The 27,382-nt window shown below is 35.7% G+C and overlaps 1 protein-coding gene across 3 annotated transcripts in view; it reads right to left on the minus strand.

The window, feature by feature from the left end:
• Positions 1 to 27,382, minus strand: part of OXR1 (oxidation resistance 1) — a 457,475-nt gene that overhangs the window by 386,432 nt on the left and 43,661 nt on the right. The window contains exon 2 of one of the 3 annotated variants that reach the window (XM_081071201.1): positions 14,715 to 14,806. The exons of the other annotated variants lie outside the window; for them this stretch is intronic. The gene's annotated coding sequence lies outside the window, so the exon portion shown is untranslated. The remainder of the gene's footprint in view (positions 1 to 14,714; positions 14,807 to 27,382) is intronic. 3 annotated transcript variants of the gene reach the window in all.

The following is a 27,382-nucleotide window of genomic DNA, read 5'->3' on the forward strand; positions in this document are numbered from 1 at the left end:
GCTGTAATGCTCTTTAAAGAAATTTGTAAATTTTGAGTCCCTAAATATGAAATTGTATTCCATATAATAGTAACATTAAATGTATTTTATTATATTCTAGTTAGGTATATAACAATGTTCATTCAATATTTAAGTATTCAGAATGCCTTAGTCACAAATCATGATTTAATAATAACATGGTTTACTCTGTATCTCTTTCTGTCTCTCTTTCTATCTCTCTCTCTTTTCTACACACACACACACACACACACACACACACACACACACACACACACACGGTACATAAATATCCCCCTCACCCCCAGGTCTATAATATTCTATTAGGTATGTCCTATGATTCAGTGATAATCTACATTTACAAAATTATCTGAGTTTTATGATAAACCAGTTTCTACAAACGTTGACATATATAGTAAAATATACATTAAACAATTTAAAGAAATTTTAACTTTTCTTAATTTATGGAGCTTTCTTCCTTCTATATTTCTCAGTTTATGCTAGTGTCACATTATATATAGCTCTTACTTTCAGTTTTCTTATTTAGTCAATAAATCCATATCATGTACAGACCATGTTTAGGCTATAAAGTTATTTTCTCATAAGGATTTCTTCCAAACTGTTTTTATTCATTTAACATGCCATATGATGGAGATATTTTCGCCTTTAAAAAGCTCAATTAAAATCTCATCTGGAAATGAGACTGTTTATGAATCATCTTTGTACTTCTATGCTAATTACAAAACTAAATGTTTTAAGTCATGCTTATAACACAGAGCTATTTCCCAATTAGAAAATTCACTAAGCATATCTGCTAAATGTTAAATTTAAACATATTTGCAAAATGCAAATACAATTTTATTTATGAAGGGTTTCTAATATTCTATCATCATGTTATAGACATTTGCCTAACAACATTTGAATTAAGCTCAGTGCTAAATGACTCTTGTGAGCATAAGCCATTGGTCAACATTTCCAGATCATTAAGGAGCCATTCTCATCCAGTGTCTATGGTATGAAATAACAGGAAGTTTTGTCTACTTGCCATGGTGCCAACAAATTCTCCAATTTGGTATTAATCTCCTAAGAATGGCAATAGGAGTTCACCAGTAATAAAATACTTTCAGAGGAGAAAGTTACAATCAGTGTACTGGGGCTTGCCTTGTGCCTCTCCAAATGTCAGTTAGTAACGAGACTGGGTGCCGGGGAGTACAGAAAACTGTGCTCTCAATTACTTACAGCTGGTGGACACAATTTGAGTCCATGCATTAGTGTGAATTTAGGTACAAGTCTGCATGTGAAACATGAAAGTGAGTCGCAACACATTACAAAGGGATTGGTGGGTTAGTTATGCCTGGGAAACTCAATTCCTTAATGACAAGAGTCAGGTCCCTTGATCCCAAAGGGGTTAACTTTTAAGGCCATCATCCTGGGTGCCTGGATGGAACCCACCCCATCTCTGACTGCCACTGCAACCACTGAATGCCTGAAATAAAACTGCTACTGTTCCCTATAGCACGCAGTGAAAGCCGGGTGTCCTTGGTAATCGATGGGACGGATGCAATGTTTACTCCTCATCTACACACAGTATACACTGTGCCCAACATGGAGGAACTGTGATCTTGTAAATCTGCTTTTTCTGGGCTAGTCTTCCTCCCCTCTCCCTTGTTCTCAATGGGCCTAAGGAAAATGAGATTGGTATTAAAGTCAACTTTTATATTTATATCTTGTGAGTCTGCATTATCTGGGTAAAAACCCACTCTTTTAGAGAAAAATCAAAGACCCTGAATCTAGTTCTAATTCTTCACCCAAAGGATTAGTGTTTAATCAATTTAGGAACCAAATAATCCAGGAATCATTTAGCTCAAATTATTTTCTCTGATTTTCCATCAGTGAACAGTGTACAAAGTGATAGTGACCAAGCGGGCTGAAAGAGGGAGAACAGAACGAAAGGTCCAAATTGTCATATCCTCCCATGGCAAACAGTCTGAGGAAGACACGGCCTTTAATTCTGGATGACAAAGAAGGCTGTGTGAGGATACCAGCAAGCATGCATTCAGATATTTTTGAGCATTCACTACATACCACTGTTCCGTTCGGAAAAATCCAGAAATCAAAGATTTCGAGGAGCTCAAAATGCAGTGTGGGTGAGAGATGTAAATGAACAATAAAAATATTGCCTCACTGTTGTATGCCTGGGGATTACAAGAGGAAAGTGGGGGATACAAAGCCACTGAATAGAGCAGGGAAGGCAGGTCTGGGCGAGTTATGTCAGAATTTTTAAAAATTGCCAATTGAGACATTTTGAATGAGGGAGGAAACATACGCTAAGGCCTAAGAGCTGAGTATGGCAGGTTTAAATGGTTAAGAATGGCTAAAGCATAAGGGTATGTCTGTGTGTGTCTGTGTTTAAGCTAGGATATGAAATGAACCAGGAAATTAAGGTATGATGTTTCAAGACAGGTATTAGGCAACTTTTCTTTTTAGATATGACACCTAAAATATAAGCAATCAAAGAAACATAGATAAGTTGGAATTCTTCAAAATTAAACGTTTTTGCATGTCAAAGGACACTACAAAGAAAGTGAAAAGGCAATCCACAGAATGGGAAAAAATATTTGCAAGTTGTGTAAGGCTCTAGTATTCACAATATATGAGGAACTCTTAAAATTCAACAAGAAAAATAAGCCAATTACAATGCGGGCAACTACCAAATTAAAATATTGGCTAGTATGCTTAGAAATTAGGGCTCTCATACATTGCTGATGAGAATGTCAAAGTTGCTGTGGAAATCAGTTTTGACAGTTACTCCAAAATTCAGGCATAGTGTTACTATGTGACCTAGCAATTCTACTTTTGGGCATGTATAGCAGAGTACTGAAAACATATATTCACACAAATACTTATACACGGAAGTTCACAGAAGCATTCTAATACTAGCCAAAAAGTGGAAGCAACTCAAATGTCCATCAACTGATAAATGGGTAAACAATGTAGTATACTCATGCAATGGAACACTATCCAGCCTTAAGAAGGAATGAAGCACGGACACAGGCTACAACATGGATGAACCTTAAAAACATTATACTAACTGAAGGAATACAGACAAAAAAGGTCATATAGTATACGATCCCATCTACAAAAATATCCAGAATAGGCAAATTCATAGAGACTAAAAGTAAATGATGGTTGCCAGGAGCTGGGAGAGGGAGGAGTGGGAAATAACTGCTCATGGGGATGGAGGTTATTTTGGAGGTGATGCAAATATTTTGGAATTAGATAGTAATGATGGTTGTACAGGTTTTTGAATATATTAAGAGTCATTGATTTGTAAACTGTAAGTGTGAATTTATGGTCTGTGTGTAATATTGTATCTCAATTTTTAAAAAACAATTTAATGAGTCAAAGACACAACAATTTAATGAAGGAGCTGGTGCCAGAACTCAGATCTACGAATTCCATCTAGGTTCTCACTGTAGTAGCATATTGTGCTTCTCATTTTTGGAGGCTCATATACAAATCTTAACCTCTTGAAATGTCACAAATGTATTTCAGATTGTTTCTTTTTTATTTCTTGGAATACAGAAAACATGTTATGAAAAATTATACAAGTACTCGTAACTCCAGCAGCCAGCAGAGGAAATGCAAACTCTACAGACATAATATTCGGCCTAAGTCTCAATTATAAGGTGCAAGTCTCTAAAACCCAATTTTTTCTTAGCTCTTCCTATGATCAGACCTCATACTAAAAATGCATTCCATTTCCTACTAACAAGTTACTTAGGCATCAGTGAAAATCTAATTTGTTATGACAAGCACTGTGAGTTTCTTAAATATACATGACAAGTTCTTAAGTGTCAGCTTTTCTCCCATAATATTTTAAAAAGTGAAGATCTAACCTGAAGAAGATCCAACTAGACGAAGAAATACAGCAAAGATAGATTCTTAAAACAGTAACAGCCCCAACTTTGAAGCTGTTAATTTATCAGTTTAGCCTAAATTTGCCCTTGATCCCTTCTCCTATTTGCCTCCAAATTCCTAAACACGTGACTTGATTTCATAAATTCACAAATCCAAAAAATGTTATCACTTATTTTGTGAAAAAAACAAAAACACAAAAAACCTAGTGTGCGAGGAGTGGCGAGGAAGGAGGATAAATGCATACACACACATACACCCTCTTCTTTCTAAGAAATAAACATAATTAATTGTTGCCAAAAACATTCTGTTAATGATATTTTACATAGTGTTTCCCGTTACCAATTATAAAAAAAATTAAAAAGTTCGTCATAATGGGATTTATGGTATTTCCTTCGGTAGTTCACAAATAATTTCAAAGCCATTATTTATTGCATTTTTTAATTTAAAAGCTAATATAAAGCCTGTTTTAAATAATTTTATAATTTATCCATAAGACACCTCTAAGACATTGCAATTGCAATAAGTTTGCAAAGGAATTGAATGTATTTGTATGAGTGTTTCAATGAGAAATTCATCTATGGTAACCATATTTGTAATTGTGGAAAACATTTGAAGCAATTTTTCAAACACTTTATTTCAATCAACTAATGGGAAATATCCAATCATATCTGCATAAAGTTAATTTTAAAATGTTTTGTTGATATTAGACAATTAGAATACATTACTGTTTTTTTGTCACCGGATGGGATGTTTGTTTACTTGAGGACTAAAGATAAAGTGAAGTTAAATAATTATAAAGTAGGGCAAATAGTACTTGAGTAGTAGTTCATAAACTTGTAAACAAGTAACAAGCAGGTCTTGAACAAGACAAGGTATTTATTGTACTGAAGTGATTCTTGGCAACGCACCAACACTGAATCTATATAATGTGCAGAGTACGGTAGTTCCCCCTTATCTGCTAGAAATGTGTTCTGAGACCCCCAGTGGGTGCCTAAAACCGTGGATAATACTGAATCCCACATATGTTGTTTTTTCCTATATATACATTACTTTTCACTTATAGGAATCACTTTACAGTTTCTCTTTGTCATATACGAATTACCAGGTTCACTACTACTTGCACTTTGGGGATATTATTAAGTAAAATAAAGGTTACTTGAACACAAGCACTGCAATACTGACGCATTTGATCTGATAACAAAGATGGTTACCAAATGACTAATGGGAAGGTAGTGTATATAGCAAGAATACACTGGACAAAGAGATGATTCATGTCCCCTGTGAGACAGACCAGAAAGTCTGTGTGAGATTTTATCATGCTACTCTGAACGGTGCATCATTTAAAACTTATGAATTGTTTATTTCTGGAATTTTCCATTTAATAATTTCAGGCTGCGGTTGATCATGGGTAATTGGAACTGGAGAAAGCAAAATCATGGTAAAGGAGGGACTGCTGCAACTACAAAGTCTAACAGATATTTACAATGAACCTTAGTTCCTCTTAGCACCTCATACTTTTCTTAACTTTTCAAAAACCCCAGCTGGTCACCATTTATCAAAACTAGCTTACAGAGATCAGAGAATTATTATTTCTGAGTCCTTAGAAAAAGTAACCAAGAAGCAGCTACCCATTTTTGTAGAAGATCTGCTTCTAATGCATTTTACTGTGGTCAAATGACCTTGGTTGAATTGATCAAAGTGAGAGCGTCGCTAGCTTTTGACACCTTGATGACACAGCCCAATAAACTCAATAGCAGTGACCTGCACATCACGGATCATGCTGGTGCTCTCCAATGCAGAAAAGGATGGGTCTTGAGAGAAGAAACCATAATCAAGGAAGAGTTCTTAACTCCCAGCAGTCATAAACCCCATCTATCAGGAAAACAAAACAAGTCCAGAGAAACTTCTACCCATGAGATGATTTTTCTTTTTTCTCTGAATACACTAAATGAACATGCTTTCCTTTTTGTATTAAATTTCTTGGGGTGACATTGGTTAGTAAAATTATATAGGTTTCAAGTATGCATTCTATAATACATCATCTATATATTGCATTGTGTGTTTACCACCCAAAGTCAATTCTCCTTCCATCATCATATATTTGACCCCCTTTACCTCTTCTACTTCTCCCCCACCCACCTTACCTTTTGGTAATCACTAAACTGTTGTCTGTGTCTATGAGTTTGCATTTCTTTGTCTTGTTCATTTGTTGCTTTTAGTTTTATATCCCACATATGAGTAAAATCATATGGTTCTAGACTTTTTCTAATTTATTTTGCTTAGCATGATAATCTCAAATTCCATCCATGTTGCTACAAATGGCAGTATTTTCAACTTTTCTCACAGCAAAGTAGTATTCCATTGTATATATGTACCACATCTTCTTTATCCAATCATCTATCGAAGGACATGTTTGTTGTTTTCATGTCTTGGCCACCATAAATAATGCTGCAATGAACATAGGGGTACACGTATCTTTTTGAACAAATGTTTTCAGATTTTTTAAAGTATCTAATATTAAATCAAGCTTTAGTTGAAACAGACAGGTTGGTCAGAGTAAACTGAGAAGGGCTATGAAAACCATAGCACAACCCAAATAACCTATTATGCAACACTTGACACCCATGGCCCTAGGGTGACGCAGTTTCTTCCAGGGAGGCTTCTATATCATCCCCCCAAGAGGCTGAATCAAAAGCAAACACATGAGGAAGACAATTCTATTTCGAGGAGTGAACAATTATTCCATTCAACATTACATCTTAAATCTTCAACTAAGTGCAAGGGAGCACTGTAAATGCAAGTAAGATATAATTATTAACCTTAAACCGATCGGTCTAGTGGGAAAAAGAGAAGAAGCAGAATGTACTAAGGTCAAGAAGTATAAAATAGGTTGGCAGTTCAGGAACCAAGAAGTCTGGTATGGCTAAATCATAGGGCAGATACCGGAGAGTGGCCAGGAAGGAAGCGAGGGAGGGAGATAGAATTCAGAGTGTAGCCAGCAGCAATTAAGAATTAACTATATGCCAGCTGCTGTGGTAAATGTATCACATACATTTTTGTCCTTAAAAAGAGTCTATGTGGCAGATCTGTGTTTTGACCACCTATTACAAATGAGAACACTTAGATAGAGAAGGTAAACAAACTAATACCTATGCTACCCAGCTAATAAGAAGGAGAACTGTGTTTTTATTGCAGCTTCCAGATTCCAGTTCCTAAGTCTATCATAAAGGGTCACATGAACAAATACAAGCATTTGCATTTTCCTTGTAGATGAGAAGGTATCACTGATGAGTATTGCACAGACAAGTAGCACAATTAGCTTCACCCCAAAGAATGATGAACCTGACCCCAAAATTGAGTGTGGAATAGAGGGAACAGATGGCAGAGCAGGCAGATTACTAAAGACCAATGCAGTAATCCAGGTTGGAGACAATGGAGTCATGAATTTGGGCAGCAGAAATGAAAAGGGTCAATGATTCTATTGAATATTAATTCAAACAGAGATATTTAAATTTCTACATCATGACAATGGAATGAGAAATATGCTTCTGATAATCCCTAAGATACGTACATCAAACGTCCTGGTCTAAAACAATGGTAGGTGATGTGGAATCCTCTTAGGGTACTATTCCTGTTCAGAGAGGTCTTCTTTTTTCCTATTCATTTTTTTTTAATTACTTCATTTTTTTTATCTTTTATTCTTGACTCTAACACAAAATTGTCATCCTTTCTGTAGATGAATCTCAGAAAACAAGGTGACTGACTTTGAACTTTAACATAACCCACACAGATAGCTTCTAGCACTGTCGTGCTTATGTTCTACCATGGCCTTCTGGACAGGTATGCCTCCTTTGCTTATTAAATTGATTTTTAATTTATAAAGTGGGATTTTTTTTAATTTAAAAGAGAATTTTCCAGGATAGGAGTAAAAACAATAATAAACATGTTATCATAATATTCCTCTTTATTGTTATGAAACAAATGAAACTAATGTACAAACATCAGTGCATCTTACACCTCCCAAATTCAAAAGGACTCCGAAGTACTCATATCAGGGCACTGTCTTATGATTCACAGAGCAACAAAAGACTACCATCTTTGAAGTACAACTTGCATCCTGACTCTTTAGCACTTGAAAGAATGCTAGAAGACCAAACACAGTATACATTTTTCTTTGATTTGGTTTGTTTATATTTCTCTAGGAGTTATGAATAGGCAGCATCATTAACTGAGGAGATAGCCACGAATGGAGGGAAGAACACGTGCCTACTTTTTGAGAATAGTTGTATGTGATCTGAAATTTAGAATATCGCTTTGAGGAACTTTTACAATTTAAGTAACTAACCCGAGGAACTGTTAGTAGAGACACTTGCTATATGCACCCCCTGACTGACACTTGGCATCAAAAGGAACTGCATTAGACATGGGAATGTATTACTGATCATGTGAAGCCCTTGATCCACAGTGTTTGAAGCAACCCATGCCCTTTAAGCCTTCCGGTTCCCACTTTGATTAAGTTAATTTGAACTGAATTTGTGCCACTGCAACTGAGAATCCTGGTTACCAATGGAAGAACAACAATAAGTTAGTTTCTTCTTTTTGAAAACACAAAATAATAGAATACTGGTTAAAAAGGGGTACATTATGCAGTGAAATAAGTTTATGTTTTGCTTATCAGTAGATTAATTGGAATTATGAATTATTTATAATTCTTTTGGCACTGAATGACCAACTTTTAGAGAATCCTGCTGTACAAATTAAAAAAGCATTCTTTTTGGAAGAAACATTTATAAAGAAAGCCAATGATAAAATCATTGATAAATGATAAATCAAAAGAGTCTTGCTCAAAAGTATACAATCATAGGAATCTAAAGATTTCAACAACATTTAAAACAATGTGGACAGCTGTATTTAGCAAGGCACATTTTCAATTGAGGACAATGGAAAACATGAGTGAATATACTTCATGAATTATGCATTGTATCAGAACCTAATTTGGTAAGCATTCTGACCTCTGCTATTTTTGTGCTGGTGTCGGTTGTACTTCCAATTAATCCAAAAATAAATTAGCATGGTAGATAATAAATAATGTTATAATTAAAGACAGAAATCTGACAAACACTTATAGTAATTTAACATTTAAAAGTGTGAAATTAGTTTTGAAATTAAAATGAAATCAAAGAGTAGGAGCAAGAAGTAACTTCTCTCTGGTTCAAGCTATAATTTTTAAAAAGAGATAAAATTGTTCTTTACCTTTTTATTCTTCACAAAGTAGTTCAAATATGAGTGAACTAAAACATAAAATAAAATTATAGCGAGCAATGAGTTAATAATGTAGACTCTGCATTCAAGATGAATCTAGAACATAAAAGAGTCTGGTGGTTAGAGACAGGTGAACACTTTTATAGGACGCCTTCTTATTGAAATTACAGGCAAGTATTTTCATCATAGATGTGAAATTAAAATGTTTATATATGTATGTATGTGAATTTTCCTAAAAGTCAAAATGATTGAATGATTTCTCTCAGAAAGGAAGTAGTAATTATATATCAATTACAAGTTAATTTAATTTACAAAATATGCACTATTGTATAAATATGCACTAAGCAGATAAATTAATAAAAAGGCACCATCTCCTATAAAGTTCAACAAAGCTTTCACGATGTCCCTCAACATTTGCCCACAACCTTTCGGAATTGACTCCCTATTGCTTTCCTCTGCTCACCCAGCTCCAGCAAGCTGGCCTCTTCAGTGCTACTCAAATGTTCCAGGCATGCTCTCGCCTGCACAGATGTTCCCTCTGCCTGGAATGTTCTTTCACCTGATATTCACATGGCTCACACCTCATCCTTTGAGATTTTGTTCAAGTGCAATTTTCAAGAAGGCCTCCGTTGACCATTGTATTCTAAACTGCCTTACAGCATTTCTCAGTTCCCCTCACCCTGCTCTAAGTCATTTGCTTTCTTTTTATCATCTTTTAACAAACCACATAATTTAATTTTTGTTGTATTTTTGTCTATTCTCCATCTCCTCCTCTTCCTCCTCCTTCATTTTTATTATGTTTTGTGTCTCTGTTCCCACAAAAATGGGCAGGAATCTGTGTCTGTTTTTCCCAAGTACTTAGAGAAGGAGGTTGTAGGCATTCAAAAGATATTTATTGAATGTCTAATTGAAAGGTTGAATATGACATTTGGAACGAAAATAAATACTCTATAAAGCCTACTAGCTTCTAATATCAACTTATAGTCATCAAAATGTAATTTAATTAGCAACATTGAGAATTGTGTATAAGGAAAACTATAAGTAATTTGGGCCCAGAGAATACACCACGGCCCAGAGGATGGCAGAAATGCATCCCAGTGCATTTATTTGGAGTTGCTTTTCTCTTATAGGCTTAGTAAGTCAAAGAGGAGGGGGGGAAGGAAGAAAGGAAGGGAGGGAGGTAATTTCTGTGACCTAATAACCTAGACAATAACTCCAAGACTCACATTTTCAATAATATGATAGATTGAGCTAATGTGCATTTCCCAATTCCTACTACAAACACACAGAAGTGATGGATAAAATATAACAACAAATTGATGTTGGAAGAGAAAAGGAAAATCCAAAAATGAAAACAGACAGAATGGTAGCCTCAAGAGGTACAGATGGGAAACAAGCACAGGCATAGGCTCTAGAAATGTAGTGGCAGGTATTTACATCCATAAAGCATAAGGGGTGTGGCAGGAAGCTGGAAGAGAGGCACCTTCAAAAAAGCCAGAATTCCCAGTGTTTTACCCCTCAGTGGGAGAATTCTATACTCTACAGAAGGGGCAAAATGCTTGTTTCTGTTCAACGTTCTAAATTGAGTAGGGGGAAGAAAGGTTGGTATGGAGGGAAATAGCTTTTCTGATGAAAAACAGAAACCCCACTCTGTCCCCTTGAGGGTACAAAAAGACCAAATTACACTGACTGTAGAGTTCAGAAATATTGAAGTTGAGAAATAAAGAAAAGGGGCTAGAAGATGATGGAAAAATGCTTTTTAAAATACTCTGGTTTCAGATTTTCCAAAAATAAAACAGTTGTTTTCTCAGAAAGAGAAATTTTTAATCTCAAAAGATAAGAATATTTAGATGGAAACATAAATAGAAATGTGTTACACAGAAGAAACCCTAGAAATAATGATGGCTCTTATGGAAAAGATTAAAGTGGAGAATATGTGGGATAGGGACGGGTTGAAAGATCTCTGGCTTAGGTTAAAATAAAATTTTCTAATAAGAAGCAAAAACCAACTGGTAACTTTACTCTTTTTTTTTATCTTCATTGAATAGAGAATGAACCTGTTTGTATTTCAAGAGGTAGAATTTAGGTTAGAAAACAAAACCCACTTTTTTTTCAATACATTTTCCTTCTTACCCACAGATATTCTGATTTAATTGGTCTGGGGACTGGCCCAGGCATCAGGAGTTTTAACAGCTTCTCAGGTGATTCTAATGTGCAGATAAGGCTGGGGACTTCTGGTCTAGTACGTTCACTTGCATAATCTTTGACTTTAGTTTTACTTGATTTCCTATTGTCCATAATTGTAACAACTTCTGAATCCTGTGAGTCCTTGTAGAGAATTATCGAGCCTGAGGGTGGTCTTGGAGACCCCCAACACACCACCCAGTTTCTAAGACCATGGTTAAGTCTTACTAACTTGGAAGCTTTTCCTCATCGACCCCTCTTTGCTTTCCCCCTTCTTTGCCACTAAATTGCATATTGTCTTATCCTTTCCTATGGTTCATTGATTTTTTTCACTTAATAAAATCTTACTGCCCCAACCAGATAATTACAGAACTCTTGTGAATAATGTACATCCAATGCTAAGCCCATTTCAAACATCCAATAACAAATCTGTTATATTAATTTAAATTACTGGCAACTTGAATAAAACGTTAATCAAATACTTTCAGACTTTGCAATTCAAAGAAGATGGTTAAACTAAAAATATTTAATTTGTTTGTACGCTACACTGAAAAACAATTATCAATAGCAATGACCCCACCCCCACAACTAGCTACCCCTGCTGGTAAATGAATAATACATTATGATCATGTCATTAGCAGAATATTTTTTTTCTCTCCCTTCCATTTAATTGTTCACACATGCAATGAACTATTTGAATATACTAATAAAGTTTCATGGTATGTTGGTAGAAAAAAAGATCGGCTCAGAGTCCAAAAATATCTTTATATGAAGCAAGCACTATTCTACCAGTTCTTTGCAAAGGGCACTCAAATCTCTGTTTTCATTTTATCATTTACTATCCATTTAAATATATTTCAGGTACTTCTTAAATCATAAAAATATTACAAATACTCTTTCACTGAAAAGGGTCATAAAGATAATCGAGCTCACTGAGGAAATAGAAGCTCAGAAAAGTTGAGTGATTTGGTCAGACATACAACAATTTAACGAGGGAGCTGATAACAGAACTAAGGTCTCCCATTTTCTATCTATGTTCTAACTGCAGTAGCATATTGTACATTTCAACTCTGGAGTCTCATACACAAATCTTGAAATTGTGCAAACATATTGCAGAATTGTTTCTTTTCTATTTTTTGACATTAAAAAAAAAGTTACTGGAAAATGTACAAGTAATTCCAGCAGCCAACAATGTACTTCCCAAATATTTCTGGTAGTAAAATGCTCCCCAAATATTTCTTGGAAACAGAGACCAAAGGGATGGTTATCAGAGAGGAGTGGATGGAAGGATGGGTAATAAAGGTGATGAGGAATATAGTCAATAATATTGTGATAAATTTGCATGGTGACAGGTGATTACTAGAGTTAGTGCAATGATCACATCGTAAGGTATAAAAATGTCAAATCACATTATTGTATACCTGAAACTAATGTAAGTAATATATATTGCATAGGAATTATATTTAATTTTTTTTAAAAAGTGTGCCCATCGCTTGGTTGGGTTGACTGGTTGCTGCCATGTGGCTTCTGCTTTTTCTTTTCTCTACTGCCACAGCCCCCTCTAGTGGGTAATGCCTGGTCCAATACTAGCACATGCTAGATACTGATCCCAGATACCTACAAGACTTGCAGTCACCCACAGCACTTTCACTGGGTGCCATTTTCAGTTTGACTTAGGTTTGCTGGTACCACTGGATGTAGTCACTGTTGCTAGGTTCTTCTGCCAGTTCTGGGGGGTATTGCTGTTTCATATCAGACACCATGGCTATCACTTGCCAGACACTGAAATCTCCCTTTAGGTAGACTGGAGATATACTGTGTTCCTCAAATGCAAGAATTTATGTGATAGAGAAAAACCAAAGTATATGACACCATTTCTTATGTATTATTACGTCAAACAGTCTTACATAGAGCCCTTCTTGTCCCTGGAACTCAAATGTTAATTAATGAGAAGATCCAAGAGTAAAGATACCAGGCTATTCATTCCAGCAAAATTACTCCAGGCTTTGCTCCTTGGTCAAACTTTTAGTAACAGGGTTATGTCTTTTCCCTAGAAAGTCCCCCAGTTTCTCATCCAAACGGAATTCACAACAGTGATTATCATTTTCCAATGAACACACTAAGGGAACATTCTTCCACTGTTACAACTGGTTTACCTTGGGAATGCTTCCTGGACAGGTGGGAAATGGAGGGAGACATGCGCCAAGTAAGTTGAATTTTTTATAGAAGATGTGATCAAAAGATGGTACATTCCTACTGAATAGTATAATTATTAGCGATCACAACCAAAATATTCATTCAAACCTGTTACAGTTCCATAGATTCCAAAGCAAATAACTATATATTTGGTATCTCAGGGTCTAAAAGTTCAGTCACATTGATGATGACTGCTGGCTGTATATATGTCTCTTTTATAATTTCATTTTATAAGCAACAAAAATAAATTGGAAGAGATAACATTATCTAAATGTACTCTTCTACAGACCTTCATATATAAATGCTTTCACCTTTAAAGACAATTTTATCTTATAGCAAACAATAAAAATGATATGATATAATACCATTTAATCAAATAATCTGTATATTTGCATATAAATATAAATGTAAAACATGTGTTAAAGTTTTCTCTATATGGACATCTTCCTAAAACATTCAGATTCAAGTGAAAAATATTAATCAAGGAAAATAAATGTGATTGGCAAACTTCAGGTTGACTCGAGTTGATTTGCATTAATAATGGCAGTGATAATGGATAAGATTTACAAAGCATGCGCTTTATTCTTTCTTCTACATCATACACTGTTCTTTAACATAGCAATGTTTTGTTATTGTTCAATTTTTACTTACTTGAGAAATGAAGCTAAAAGTTGTACAAAGAGGTGTTACAACAAATATATTTTCCAATTAATAATCTAGTCTTCTCAACAAAAAGTTAATATGAAGTTTTTCCAACATCAAATCCTATAGATATTTGGTAGTTCCCAATCAAAGAGGTGTTTATTTCACAACTATAGCAGAAATCATAATTCTAGAAAATAGACCTTTATCAAGAACTAAAAGCAACTTCTAACATCAGTTCAAATGAACTTTGAAGTAGAATCTGGGGTCTGTGACTTTGGTTGGTTGGAAAGGCTGAATGTGAAGGAAAGGCTACACTTTTTCCTTTCTACCTCACTCTTACTTCTCACTGCTCACCTAATATCCTTCCAAAACAGTCTTAACACCGTCTAAAAATTGGTGTAAAGGTTCATCTTTCTATTTAGTAACATCTAGGGTTGCTTGGTCTGTCTGTTCCTTTTACCCCCCACCCACTCCAACCTCAATCTGCACCTCCAACCTCTGCTTCTTACCTGTTCCTGCCACACCTTGAACCACATACTATTGCCAGTCACACAACTGCTCTCGGAGGATGCTTCTCACCATAAAGACTCCATTTCTTTAACTGTAGCAAGAGAAACGAGCAAGGGCAAATCATGTAAGGCCTGCTGGGAAAAGAAAGGAGATTGGATTTAAGTGCAGTGAGTAGCCACTGAAGGTGTTTGAAAAGGTGAAGACATAATTTGATGTATACTTTAAAATGAATAAACACAGATGAATCTCAAAAACATAATGTTGAAAAATGAAGCAAGTCAGAGAAGAATGAATAACTCCAAAACAGAGTACTAATTTATCTACTATTTAGAAATACAATTTTATTTTTTAAAATGAAATAAAAAGCAAAGAAATGATTAACACAAAGAAAAGAAGAGAAGAGAGAAGAGAAGAGGAGAGGAGAGGAGAGGAGAGGAGAGGAGAGGAGAGGAGAGGAGAGGAGAGGAGAGGAGAGGAGAAGAGAAGAGAAGAGAAGAGGATAGAAGAGAAGAGAAGAGAAGAGAAGAGAAGAGAAGAGAAGAGAAGAGAAGAGAAGAGAAGAGAAGAGAAGAGAAGAGAAGAGAAGAGAAGAGAAGAAAGAAAAGAAAAGAAAAGAAAAGAAACAGCTTGCAGCCATTTACCCTCAGGCAGCATTCTGGAGGAATATGAGTATTTGAGAGAATAACTCCCTGAAGATAAATGGGTTGGGTTCCTCAGTAGCTTTGGGCAGGAGGAAGAAAGGTGAATATGAATATGCTGTAAAAAAATCAAACAACTATCAAAGTCATTATATTTTTCTTTGAAAGATGAATTGTCAACACAAAACATTTAATATAGGAAAAATATATTTAAAGCCATTGGTTCTTTGATCAATAAGTAAAAATTTTCACAAAGCTCTGTTTTCGTAAATTGTGATTCCAAAGTCCATTTTGCCTAAAAAAGATTGTTTTCAACATATAATTTGTAGAGGGAAAATGAATCTTAGATTTGAAGAAAGTTTGTGCTTATCACATGAAGTACCATACATTTAAGTTACTAAGTCTTATGCATATTATGCAACATGTCCAACTGTTAAAAGCTGTAAAAAAGTAGTAACTGTTGTCAAGAATGACAGAGAAAGAAAAAGACAAAAGAGAGAGAGGGAGAATGAAAATTACAAACATAGAGTGATTTCATGCCTGTGACCAAGAGATTACTTGTAGAAAGAAGTATACACTGAGAAATTCTTAGCTAATAAAATACTACCTATTTTGTCCTAAATCCTAAATGGAGGACATATTCAATTAGCATCATTGTAAACAAGGCAGTAGAATTATGGGACAAACTGAAATGTTAAATATAAGTTTTCTTAATCATTCCACTTCTCCCCTTCTAAAGAAGATTTTGGCTATTTTGTCTTTGTAGGCTAATCAGAGGTAAATTAGAGAAACAAATATTTAAAGAAACCAAAATCTATGGCAAGGAGATCCTTAAGGCAGAAGTGGGCAATGAGAAAAGAAAATGTCTGTGAGGACATTGGGGGAAAGAAAGTGGGATACAGTGAAATGGACAGTCCCAGAACATTATGAAGAGAGATGTGAACACGTAAGTACAACTTCAGAGAGAGGACTTTATGTGATGTGTGATGTGACTGCATCATGGGATTTTAATAATAGTTAGAACTGCTCATGACCTGCAGCTGGAGAGACTGAAAAGAGGTACAGACTTATAGAGTATAATTTCACTCAGCGTCTCAGCCTCATTCCAGACCATAAAAGAAGACCTCTCAGACTGCCTTGAACTTAGAAATAGGGAAAAGAAACTTAATCAACCACAGGACCTCCCACCCACCCCCAAGCCATCTAAACTTCAAAGACAAGAAATACTGTTGATCAACAATTACTCCTAAAAAAGTTTTGTTGATTTTCAAATTGGGCTCACCAGCCTATTAAATGCCCACAGTATAAAAAAAAAAAATAAAGGATCACCTTTATTCCTCCTGCCCAAAGCTACTGGAGAACCCATTTATCTTCGGGGAGTTATTTTCTCAAATACTCGTTTTTTCCCCCAGAATTTTGCCTAAGGGGAAATGGCTGCAGCTGTTTCTTAATGTAATTTTTGTCAGGAAGATAAGTTTCCTCATTGGAGGAGTAAATGGAAGAAGAAAAGCCTTCTTCAAACTGTCATATTTCACAAGAAAAAGGCCTTTTAAAATTCCCTGGGAGTGTGATTTTTCCTCACAGACTAAAAGAGGTTTAATTGCCCTGCTTCAAGATGGGCAAGATAGGCCTTGTTTCTTCAGCCCAAACAGAGACAAAAATTTAGTTCTCTGAAAGTCTACTCCTCTTCTATTAAATCACTTTCCTTCTGGATATAAAGTTGGCTAATCACCAGTCTGAAAATGTGCTACCTTTGGTGGAATGTGATTTTCTTTAGTCGAAGGAAAATCATTTTTCAGTGTGTCCTTCTGGCTCCTTGGCAAAGGGGTAGTTAGCCTGCTCTTTTATCTTTTTCTCTGGCTCCACTTAAGCGCCATCAGCTAGCTACATGGAAGCCTTCTGGATAGAAACCAACCCTAAATTACTTCCGCTAGAAGATCTTATGTAAGTAAGAGCCTGTAACGCACTCAGTTTCAAAAAAAAAAAAATGGTATGATATACCGTAGCTGGTGCAATTAGTTTTGTGATGAATCTTTAGGAAGCCTACAGGTTGGGATTAAGGCGATGCTAGAACATGGCAGCAAGGTAAATTACCTTGGGAATATACAGGCTAGTAGAAATATCAACTATTTAAATAGTCCATCCACTAAAACACTAGGATTAATATATTCATATGAAAGGGAAGATATTTTGGATATGTTCTTCCTCGGGTATTAAAATGGCTGTTGACAATAATAGATAGAACTATGATTCAGTTCAATTATTTACCTCTTTCACCATGTCAGGCTCTAGTGATAAAAAGATAAATACCTACATTTTTCCTGCTCTCCAAAAGAATAATGAAAATGACAGAAAGGCAAGTATCTTATAATATTAGTGTAATACATGCCACACTTGTGATGTAAATAAAGGAGTGAAGGAACGCAGATGAGGAAGTAAATAATTTGGCCAGGAGATAGAAGAGAGAAGGATGCGAAAGCCTTCACTTGAGGGGAAATTTGAGCTGAGCTTTGAGAATAATCAGAATTTGCTAGACAAGAAAGTGATGAGAGAAGTATTTCAAAGACAGTGAAAGTCTATAACACTTTGAGAAAAGGCAGACAGGTTGATGAGCATAGGAAGCAGAGAGAAAAGGTAAGAGAAGATGCTAACAAGATGGGTTTTTTGTAAGTCCTGAATACCACACACACAAAAAAAGTTAAAGCTTTCTTTGAGGCTTTGAGGAGATGTTGTAGATTTCTGATCAAGAAAGAACCATTGAATAAGACAATTGGCCAGAAAGATTACCATGACTTTGTCATTTAAACTAAACTTGGAACAAATGGTATTGCAATAAATATTATATAACATAGCTTTTTAAAAACATTCTAATTTAGTTATATTTTAATCAGTTCTAAGGTGGGGACAGAGGAGAAATCCTAACAAATTACTTTAAACTTTTTTCGTTTTTTGTGTGTTTACATTCCGGCAACAAAGCAGTTGATATTTTTCAAATTCATCAATTTTGTTACCATAATTCTCAAGGCTGGATTTCTGTTTAAGAAGCCTTTGTGTATAAGCATCACATATACTGCATATTTATAAAGTTTATATAAGAAGGACTGGAGTTTAATAATATAATCATAATTATTTGTCAGAGCTGTTTGGAATATATTAATCTTATCTTCACATTTAATATTATTCTTTACATAACAGGTTTATTTTCTTTGTTAGTCTTTCCTCTGTGTCCTCTTTTATGGGTGGAAGATTAGAACCTTGATGTACTTCATTGTGGCTGAATGCAAAAAGAGAAGGTTTTTCTGTTTTAATTTTTAGAAAAACAATAAAAACTCTCTAATTCCTTTGGCGGGGATTTAGAAAACAAGAAGGGGGTAGAGAAAGAATGAGAGTTCTCCTACTGAAAGATATTCTGAGGCATACTGCTGTGTAAATTAAATCATATAGCTGCTCAAAACAGGAAATATCCCGAAGCACTGTGTTGTGTAATGGGAGAGGAGCTCTCATTTTTTTTGACCAACTTGCTCCAATGATGTCCTAGCGAGAAAGTCATCTGGGGGCATGAGCTAAAGGAAAATATAGCTAAGTTCATACTTTATGCAAAATGCATTACTATGATCAACAATTTAAATGAGATCTTAGAATAGTCACTTGCACAAAAATTTCTTTACACACACATATGTAACATATAATATAAATATAAAATCAGTCGTATTACACAAACTTTAATGTAAAAAAAGATCATTGAGGGTATCTTGCAAACTTGGTCATAAAATTGCAGTTAAAAATGTTACTGTGTCTTTTCAAAGAGAAAATAAACATATCAAATCACCTAGCCTATTTTACCTAAGTTTTGAAAGGAGAAGTTCAACATTGAATCTTTACAGGGATCCAAATAAAATAAAGAACCAAGGATGTGATTTAACATTATAGGTTCATTTATCTTCCTTTGTAAAAACAAAAAATTACTGTAAGTAAATGGTTATAACTCTCAATGATCAAAAGAGGTAAGATGATGGCAGATAAATGCAAAACGTAATAAGGTAGGATTGTCCAAAAAGCCCTTCATGTCTTCAGTCTAGATTCTTTCAATAAAGATTGATTACAACCTTCAAGGCAGAATGAATGTCATTATTCTTCAGATATCCCATCCTAGGAGGCTAAAGTCCTTCCTGGCTATTTTCATTAACCTGTGTTTGTCCACACCTGACACAGAGAAAAAGAAGCTTTAAATCATATGCTTCGTAAGTGTACCCTTTTACAACCAAAACAACAGATAGGTTTGCTCTAGGATAAAATCATCCACTATGGGTGCCTATTATTTCTCCAATGGTCAGATTTTCCTTTACACATTCTGTCTGCAATGTCGGGCCACTATAATGATAGAAATGTCCTAGGATTTACTACAGCTTTTTATTTGAAAATTATTTTATTTAAAAATTATTATAAATTCACACAAACCATTCAAGACCAACTGCCTCTCTAAATTGTCTATCCCACAGATACTATTTTTAAATGCCTTTGAGAAACAAAGTTTAAAAATAATACACATACCAAAAAAAAAGTTTTTCCAATCTACTCTACATGCTTCTTGTTTTCAATTTGGCTCATTTTTATTTATTCTTTGTGGAATTAAGGGACAGTGTTAAATAAAAGTAGAGATGACCTTCTCTGACAAAGGGAATCAGTTCTTTCTGTACCCATTGTCATGCAGGCTTTTTGAGCCTCAGTTTTCTTTCAATGAAATGCAGAAAATAAGAGTTGCTTATATGATAGATTACAACATTTTGCTATGTTACTCGTTATATTTTCTACTGTATTTCTTTGATTCTAAGGTGCCATTGATTGTAAGTCTCGCTGGTGAATTAATAACAGCTTTTCTGAACATTTCTGAAATGTTAAATGAGTAAAAACATAAGCCTGAGCATCAAGAAAAAAGGTTTTTTAAGGCGATTTTCAGCTAGGCTTTAAAGATCTCCAACTATAAATTAGTTTGTCAGGAGGATGTCCAGTTATAGAAGGTTCCAGATATTTTATCTTACTTTTTTTGAAAAAAAAAAATCAAATGAGTTAATTTCTATGACAAATTAAAACTTAAAATATTACTAAGGTTGACATACAATATTATTTTCTTCAGCTTCAGGTGTACAGCGCAGTGGTCAGGCAACTATACAGTCTATGACATGATCCCCCTGATAAGTCCAGTGCCTATCTGGCACCTTACATGATCTTTACAACATTGTTGATTATATTCCCCCTCCTGTATTTCATATCCCCATGACGATATTGTGTCTATAAGATGTCAGAGAGGTAGTAGTTGGGGGAGGGGTATTATTACTGTGAGGGGTGTAAATGTCTATTAAGTTGCTTTATACATCTGAAATAAATAAGTAAATAAATAAATAAATAAATAAATAAATAAATAAATAAATAAATAATGTCACTAAGGTAGGGAAAGGGGTAAGAAAAATACCATTTATTTGCTGCTGGCTGTTTGTCCTGTGCGATGTGTTTTATATAAAGTTCCTTCATTTAAGATTCATAATAATCCTATGAATACAACTTTATCCATTTATGTTGAAGGAAACTCAGGCTCCAAAGAGGTTAAAAAAAAAAATGACCAAAACAGGACATCCAGTAAGTGGCAGAATGGTGATTCAAATAGTCTAAGATCCTTTCCATTATAATGCCTCTTCAAGAAATGCCAACTTGACAAGTTTAGAAAAAACAAACTCTGCTAAAATGCACTTTCATGTGCTTAAAACAATTTTCTTAGAAATATATTTTTCATTTTATTTCAAGGATATTTACACTTTGATCACTAATACTAAAGCCAATGTGATCTGCAGAGATAATTCAGTTAAGATGCCATTATTTTCACATAAATCAGGATATTCTTTCTTTAATGAGATTTAACAACAAATTACTAGCATCTATCCCTGTCTATATTTGCCAGGAGGTAGTTAGCAGCCAGAAGGTAGTTGTGTGAAGCCAGGCAGGGCTGGGTTTGAGTCCTTGCTTCAGTTACCAGAGGTGGAACCCTGGACCACTTACTGAGTTTCTTTAATGTCATCATATACGAGTTCATGTTTGTAAAGCTCTTAGCCCACTGCCTAGCACAAAGGAAGCCCAGCTGATTCATTCCATAAATATTTTAAATGTTACTGAGGTGTATGGCATATAAAAGGGAATTCAAAATTTCAACTCATTTCACTTTAGCTTAGGCAGTAAGCAAAGTGCACTCAGTGTCTTAAATGGAGAGGTAATTAAACCTAATTTTAGATTCAGGCATATTATATTCAGGTCCATTCCTAATTAACATATAAAATATTGCCTTCCCTTTAAAATTGGAGAAGCCCTGGTGAAAAATGCACTGTTGTCCATAATATGCATGTTTTTGTAGAGGTCACACCTTGATCAAAACATCAAGAAAAAAAGTGAACTTTAGTTTGCAGTCAATGAGAAGTACCTATAAAGGAGTTTTCCAGCATCTATCCCATACTCACTTCCTGACATCCTCCTAGAGGAGTAAGAGCTCCCTGCAACTTTGGATTTGTATAAAATATTCCCTTGTGGGTGCACAATGATCATGTGCTCTGTGACCACCAGCAGTAAGAAAACCTGTAGAACTATGTTTACAGACTTACAATTTCCTGAATTTGCATGCTCACAGAATTTTTCTCCACATGGCATCTATCAAAAAAGTACTATGGAAACTTCGTTTAGAATGTAACAGTCCTCTTTTAAACCCCCACTGGAAGGTTCATCAAAAATCTCCTCTTTAACTTCTAGTAAAAGTAATGGTATTCTGGATCTCCTCATACGTTTTCAGAAAAATGATGCTACCGGGCATGGAGATACCTGTTCAATTCTAACTAATGTACTGTTGAGGGGGGCTACCGGATGAGAAGAGCAGATGGCGGTGAGTCTTACACTTCCTACCTACATGAGACGTTTGAGTTCCATAAAAAGCTATCTGATTTTTTTTTTTTTGACACTGGATTCCTGCCATAGAAATAATATATTTTTAGGCTGTGATATGGCTGGAAGAATTCATTTTGTCCTAGCAAGAAGCAGTAAAAACTCCACTGGACTAGGGATTCTCTCTCATCACAAAATAGCAATATGTATCTTTCAATTGATAATTGTGCTTGTAATAGAAAAAAACATCTTCCACAGTAAAACATGGTGTCAGGTTACTGGACAACAATTTAGGAAAATCGCTTTAAATTCAAAACATCCAAATGACAATCAAATGACCATGGAAAATAGTGTGACTCATTTGCTTGTTTCTACAATCGACTGCAAGACAGAATATGCTGCACCCTAATGATATTTGCTTCCAGTGGATTTAAAATTAAAATTACAACTTTCTCAAAAAAAAAAAAGTATGTACTTAGGGAATTTTAAAAGTTCCAAGAATGAACCTGTAGCTCTAACAGCATTATATAAAGTTATAGTAAAAATTCACCAATCTTGAAAGTAGTCATGATAATAGCAACTATTTCTCAACAAGGAAGAAGCCAATATTCCATCACCCTGAAATAGTATTTCACAGAGCATTGTGACTATTTGGAGAGCTAGAATGAAAAATGCATACTGAGGGGGGAAAATCAAGATCCTCTATACCTCTTCAAATTTCACTTTGCTTAGTGGTCTCTGATGCTGTTTATGATCACGTGATTCTAATGGCCACATTTCTAAATAAGAAAATATCTCCAAAATATATGCTATGCAGTTCAAAGGATTGGCTCTTCGAAACAGAAGTCTCTGTTTTGGTGTCATCTGATTATTTGGCCTACCCAGATTAAACACCAAACATATACACAATGTAGGGATCCTTTATTAACATCTGAAGGGTTAATTTTAAGTTCAACTCATTTATAGAGTCTTTACAAGACTCTAATATTATGTTATATCATATCATATCATATCAGACTCAGTCTTGTATTATATAAGACCCAGCATTATATTAAAATAAGACCCAGGACTTGTATTAATTTTTGTTCCAAAAGACGCATTAGAGCTGATGGTCCAGCTAGGTCTTAATTTTGGGGAAACACGGTAGGTTGTTGGGTTAATCAAACTTTATAAATAGCTTTCAAGAAGCTATCTTTTATTTTGATTCTTCACAAGTAACACCATGAGATTTAGTTCATCTAAGTGCACTTATCTAAATCACTGAGAGTACTGTAGACTGAATATTTGCATACCCCAAAAATTCAAGTTGAAAATTGATTCTTAATGTGATGGTATTTTTGCTGGGTCTTTGGGGGTGATTAGGGTATGAGGGCTTTTATAAAAGAGACCCCATTAGTGCTCTGATAAGAGATCCAAGAGAGCTCCCTTGCCCCTTCTGCCATGTGAGGACACAGTGAGAAGATGGCCACCTATGAAGCACTTAGCAGTTCCTCAGCAGACACCAAATCTGCTGGTGCTTTGATCTTGGATTTCCCAGCCTCCAGAACTGTGAGAAATAAATTTCTGGTGTTTATAAGACCCCAGTCTATGGTACTGTTATAGCAGTCATAGCAGATAAAGACAGACTAACCCAACAAGCGAGGGAGCCTGGATAAATATCCAATGTGGTAGCCAACTTCCAGTATGACTTGCAGCGATTCTTGCCTCCTAAAATTCATCCCCCTGTGCATCCTCTCCCACAATGAATAGAGCTAGCTGATCTAACAGAATGAGGTGGAAATAAAGGAGCATGACATCTGAGGCTAGGTCACAGACGGCATTGTGGCTTCTGTCTTATTTTCTTGGCTTGCTCACTCTGGCAAAAGCCAGGCCCCATGTCATGAGGACACTCAAGCATGGAGAGGCCCAGAGGGGAAAGAACTAACACCTCTTGCCAACAACTAGCACCAGGTGAATGAACACATCTTGGAAGCAACCCAAGTCAAGCCTTCAGATGACTGCAGTCCTGTCTGGCAAATTGACTCAATCTCGTGAGACGCTTCCAGTCTGAGCATCCAACTAAGCCACTTCTATAGCCTTGACCCATAAAAATTGTGTGAAATGATAAACATGAATTGTATCTTTAAGCCATTAAATTGTGGGGTAATTTGCTGCACAGTAATGGATAAATATACCCAACATCTCCAATCCACAGTGTTTTGTAGTTTTGACTGTTGCATTGGTTTTATAAGTAAGGTATATACACTATAGTGTAGGCATTAAGTGACTACAGACTTTCAAAGTTGGGCATTTATCTCAAGGGTTCACTGTATGGTGAGTGACCAGTAACACAGAAGTATAAGTTCCATGAGGACATGGATTTTGTCGATTTTATTTTCTACTGTATTCCCAAGGCCTGGAACAGTTCCTGGATCTTATTAGGTGCTTAATAAGTACTACATGAATGAATGTATGTAAAGTTGGGAGGACATCTCATATGTAACTCTCTTTAAACACAAATATTCTTTGCTTTGGAATGCTTTCTATTATTGTAGGAAAGAACACTAGCTAGGAAAAAGAATTGCTCTACCAGCTCCACTTAGAATTGCTCTATATCCTCCACTACCCCAAATCTTCTTCTATGCCTATTCCATACATCTTACTACAAATGATTCCCTGACTGAAATTGAAGGTGGCCCTAGATTGAACTGAGATTGAGTTCAGTTCTTTACGTTAATGCACTCAGGGTAGAGTTTTATAACAGTATGACTTGGAACTACTGCATAGGAGGAAAATGAGGACAGAGAGGAGATGTATGCTCAAGATAGCCTTTGTTCAAGAATATATTGAAATGCTATATATAAAACGCTAATCTTTTAAACGTCAAAATCTTTAAACACCCAGTTAAATAAGTTAGCCTCTTCTCCCTCCTATAACTACACACAAGTGTTAATAAAGGGCATAAATTCAGAAGAATAATAAGAATAGGAAGAGAGACAATGGAAGAGAATAGAATGGAAGAAGGAGAAATGGAGTGCAAATTATGAATGCTAGAAATTAGAACAATGAGTGATAACTGACTTAACATAGCAGAGGAACCTGACAGTTCAATGCCAAGAAGGTGTAAGGAGGCGCAACAGCCCAGAAATAAGCAAATTCACTTGAGAGAAATCAGGAAAGGGTAGGAAGAGAGGGTAGCTTGTATTTCTGAAGGTAGTGGCAAGGGCGGGGATAAAAAGGATGATTGGTTGAACATCTAAGAAGCATACAGGCCCTTAGATGCAATCCTCTATCCTGAGCAACTAGATGATTATACCTCCTCCACCAAGGCAGGAGAACAGCTGTTTTTTTTTCCCCAAAAAAGATGAATCAAAGTATAAAAGATCCCAGGGAGAAGCAAGAGCTAGGGTGTCATATAAAAAAAAGCAGGGAGTAAGTAAATATCTAGTGAATGTCTATATACTAAAAAGTAATCCCCCTCCCCACCACATGCCAACCAACCTGTCCTACTTAGTTCTAATAATGACAGAAGCCTACTTGAAAAGAGTTTAGAATATTCCTCTCTGAGAAAATTAACAGGCACAAAATAAAATAGTTACTCTCAGTTTGGTGTATAAATAATAGGTGATAGAGACAGAGATAGAAATAAGATAGGAGATAGAGATATATAGTTTGGTATAAATACCAAATAAAATGATTAGAAATAAATACATGACAATACAGTGAAGCTTATCAACCAACAAGTTCTACCCTTGAATACCAGGTATACAATTGGCTTTTAAATGCCTCATTTGCAAATACGAATGTGCAATAAAAACAGAGAATAAGAAAACAAGAAAAAAGAAAAAATGCAGAGAACAGAAGAAAACTTTAGAAAACTATAATCAATAAAAGAAGATATGCAAACATGAAACAAGAACAAGGTATTATAAAAATACTGAGGAAATTAAAACTAAGAGCCTAATTAATACATCCAATAAAAGAAAATGAAAGGCAAAGTTGAAGAAATCGCACTCGTGAAGTAGAAAAAGGATGACAAAGAGAGGAAAATTAGAGAATAAGAAAATGAAAGGACCCCCAAAGTTGGTCTAATATCCATACTATAGCACCTCCAGAAATGCAGAGTAGAAAACCAAAAGACTCATCAAAGAAAATGGTATCAGAAAATACGGTAGAACTGAAGTACATGAGTCACCAGATAGAAGGGGCCTACTAAAAATTTTGTATAATAAATAGTGATCCAACCTAAGGCCCATCAATGTAAAATTTCAGAACACTGAGAACAAAAAGAAATCCTGAAAGCTTTAATCAAAGAAAACAATACATTTTTCCAGTCAAGATGACAGAGTAGATAAAAGCTGAGCTCACCTCCTCTCAGGACCACATCAAATATAGGTAAACTACAGAACAATCATAATTGACAATTGCCTCCTACAACTATGGACATAGACAAGCCACCTCAAGACTGGCAGGAGGGGCTGAGACACGGCACCGGATGGGCTGGTCGCACATCCTTATGTGACCATTAGAAATTAGGCAGGCTATCTAAATGCGGAGTTCCCCTCAACAGGAGCAAGGGAGTCAAAGCCCCACACCAGGATCCCCAGCCCAGGAATCCAGTGCCGTGGAGAGAAGTCCCCATAACTTCTGGCTGTGAAAACCAGCCAAGATTGTGGCTAAGTGAGCCACAGGGCAGCTACAGTCCTAAGTGCTCAGAGTTACTTGCTGATGGACTCACTTACTCTGAGCTCCAGCTCAGGAGCAGCAGTTCAAAAGGCACAGAGACCATATGGGGAACAGATGAATTAACTAGCTTCAGGACGAGGACTGGAGGAGAAACTTTCTCCCAGAGGGAATAGGTGGCAGGAGCCATTGTTTCTTTGTTGAGCTCTCCCCATCCCTGTGTGCAGATGCAGGCAGGAGCCATATCTGAGTCTCCATCAAATTGGCTATCACCTTTTATCTGCCCTGCCCTAGTGATTCCCTGAGACCCCACCCAACTTTCAGGCATACTCAAGACTCTTCCAGTGGCATGTCTGTACAAACAACCTGTCTTAGCTCATGCTGTGGACTTTCATAAAATCTCTCAAAGGTTCACAAAATCCAAACAAGCAGCATCTGGTTTTGATATG

Source organism: Rhinolophus hipposideros (genome assembly GCF_964194185.1).
Source record: "Rhinolophus hipposideros genome assembly, chromosome: 13".
Classification (NCBI taxonomy): domain Eukaryota; kingdom Metazoa; phylum Chordata; class Mammalia; order Chiroptera; family Rhinolophidae; genus Rhinolophus; species Rhinolophus hipposideros.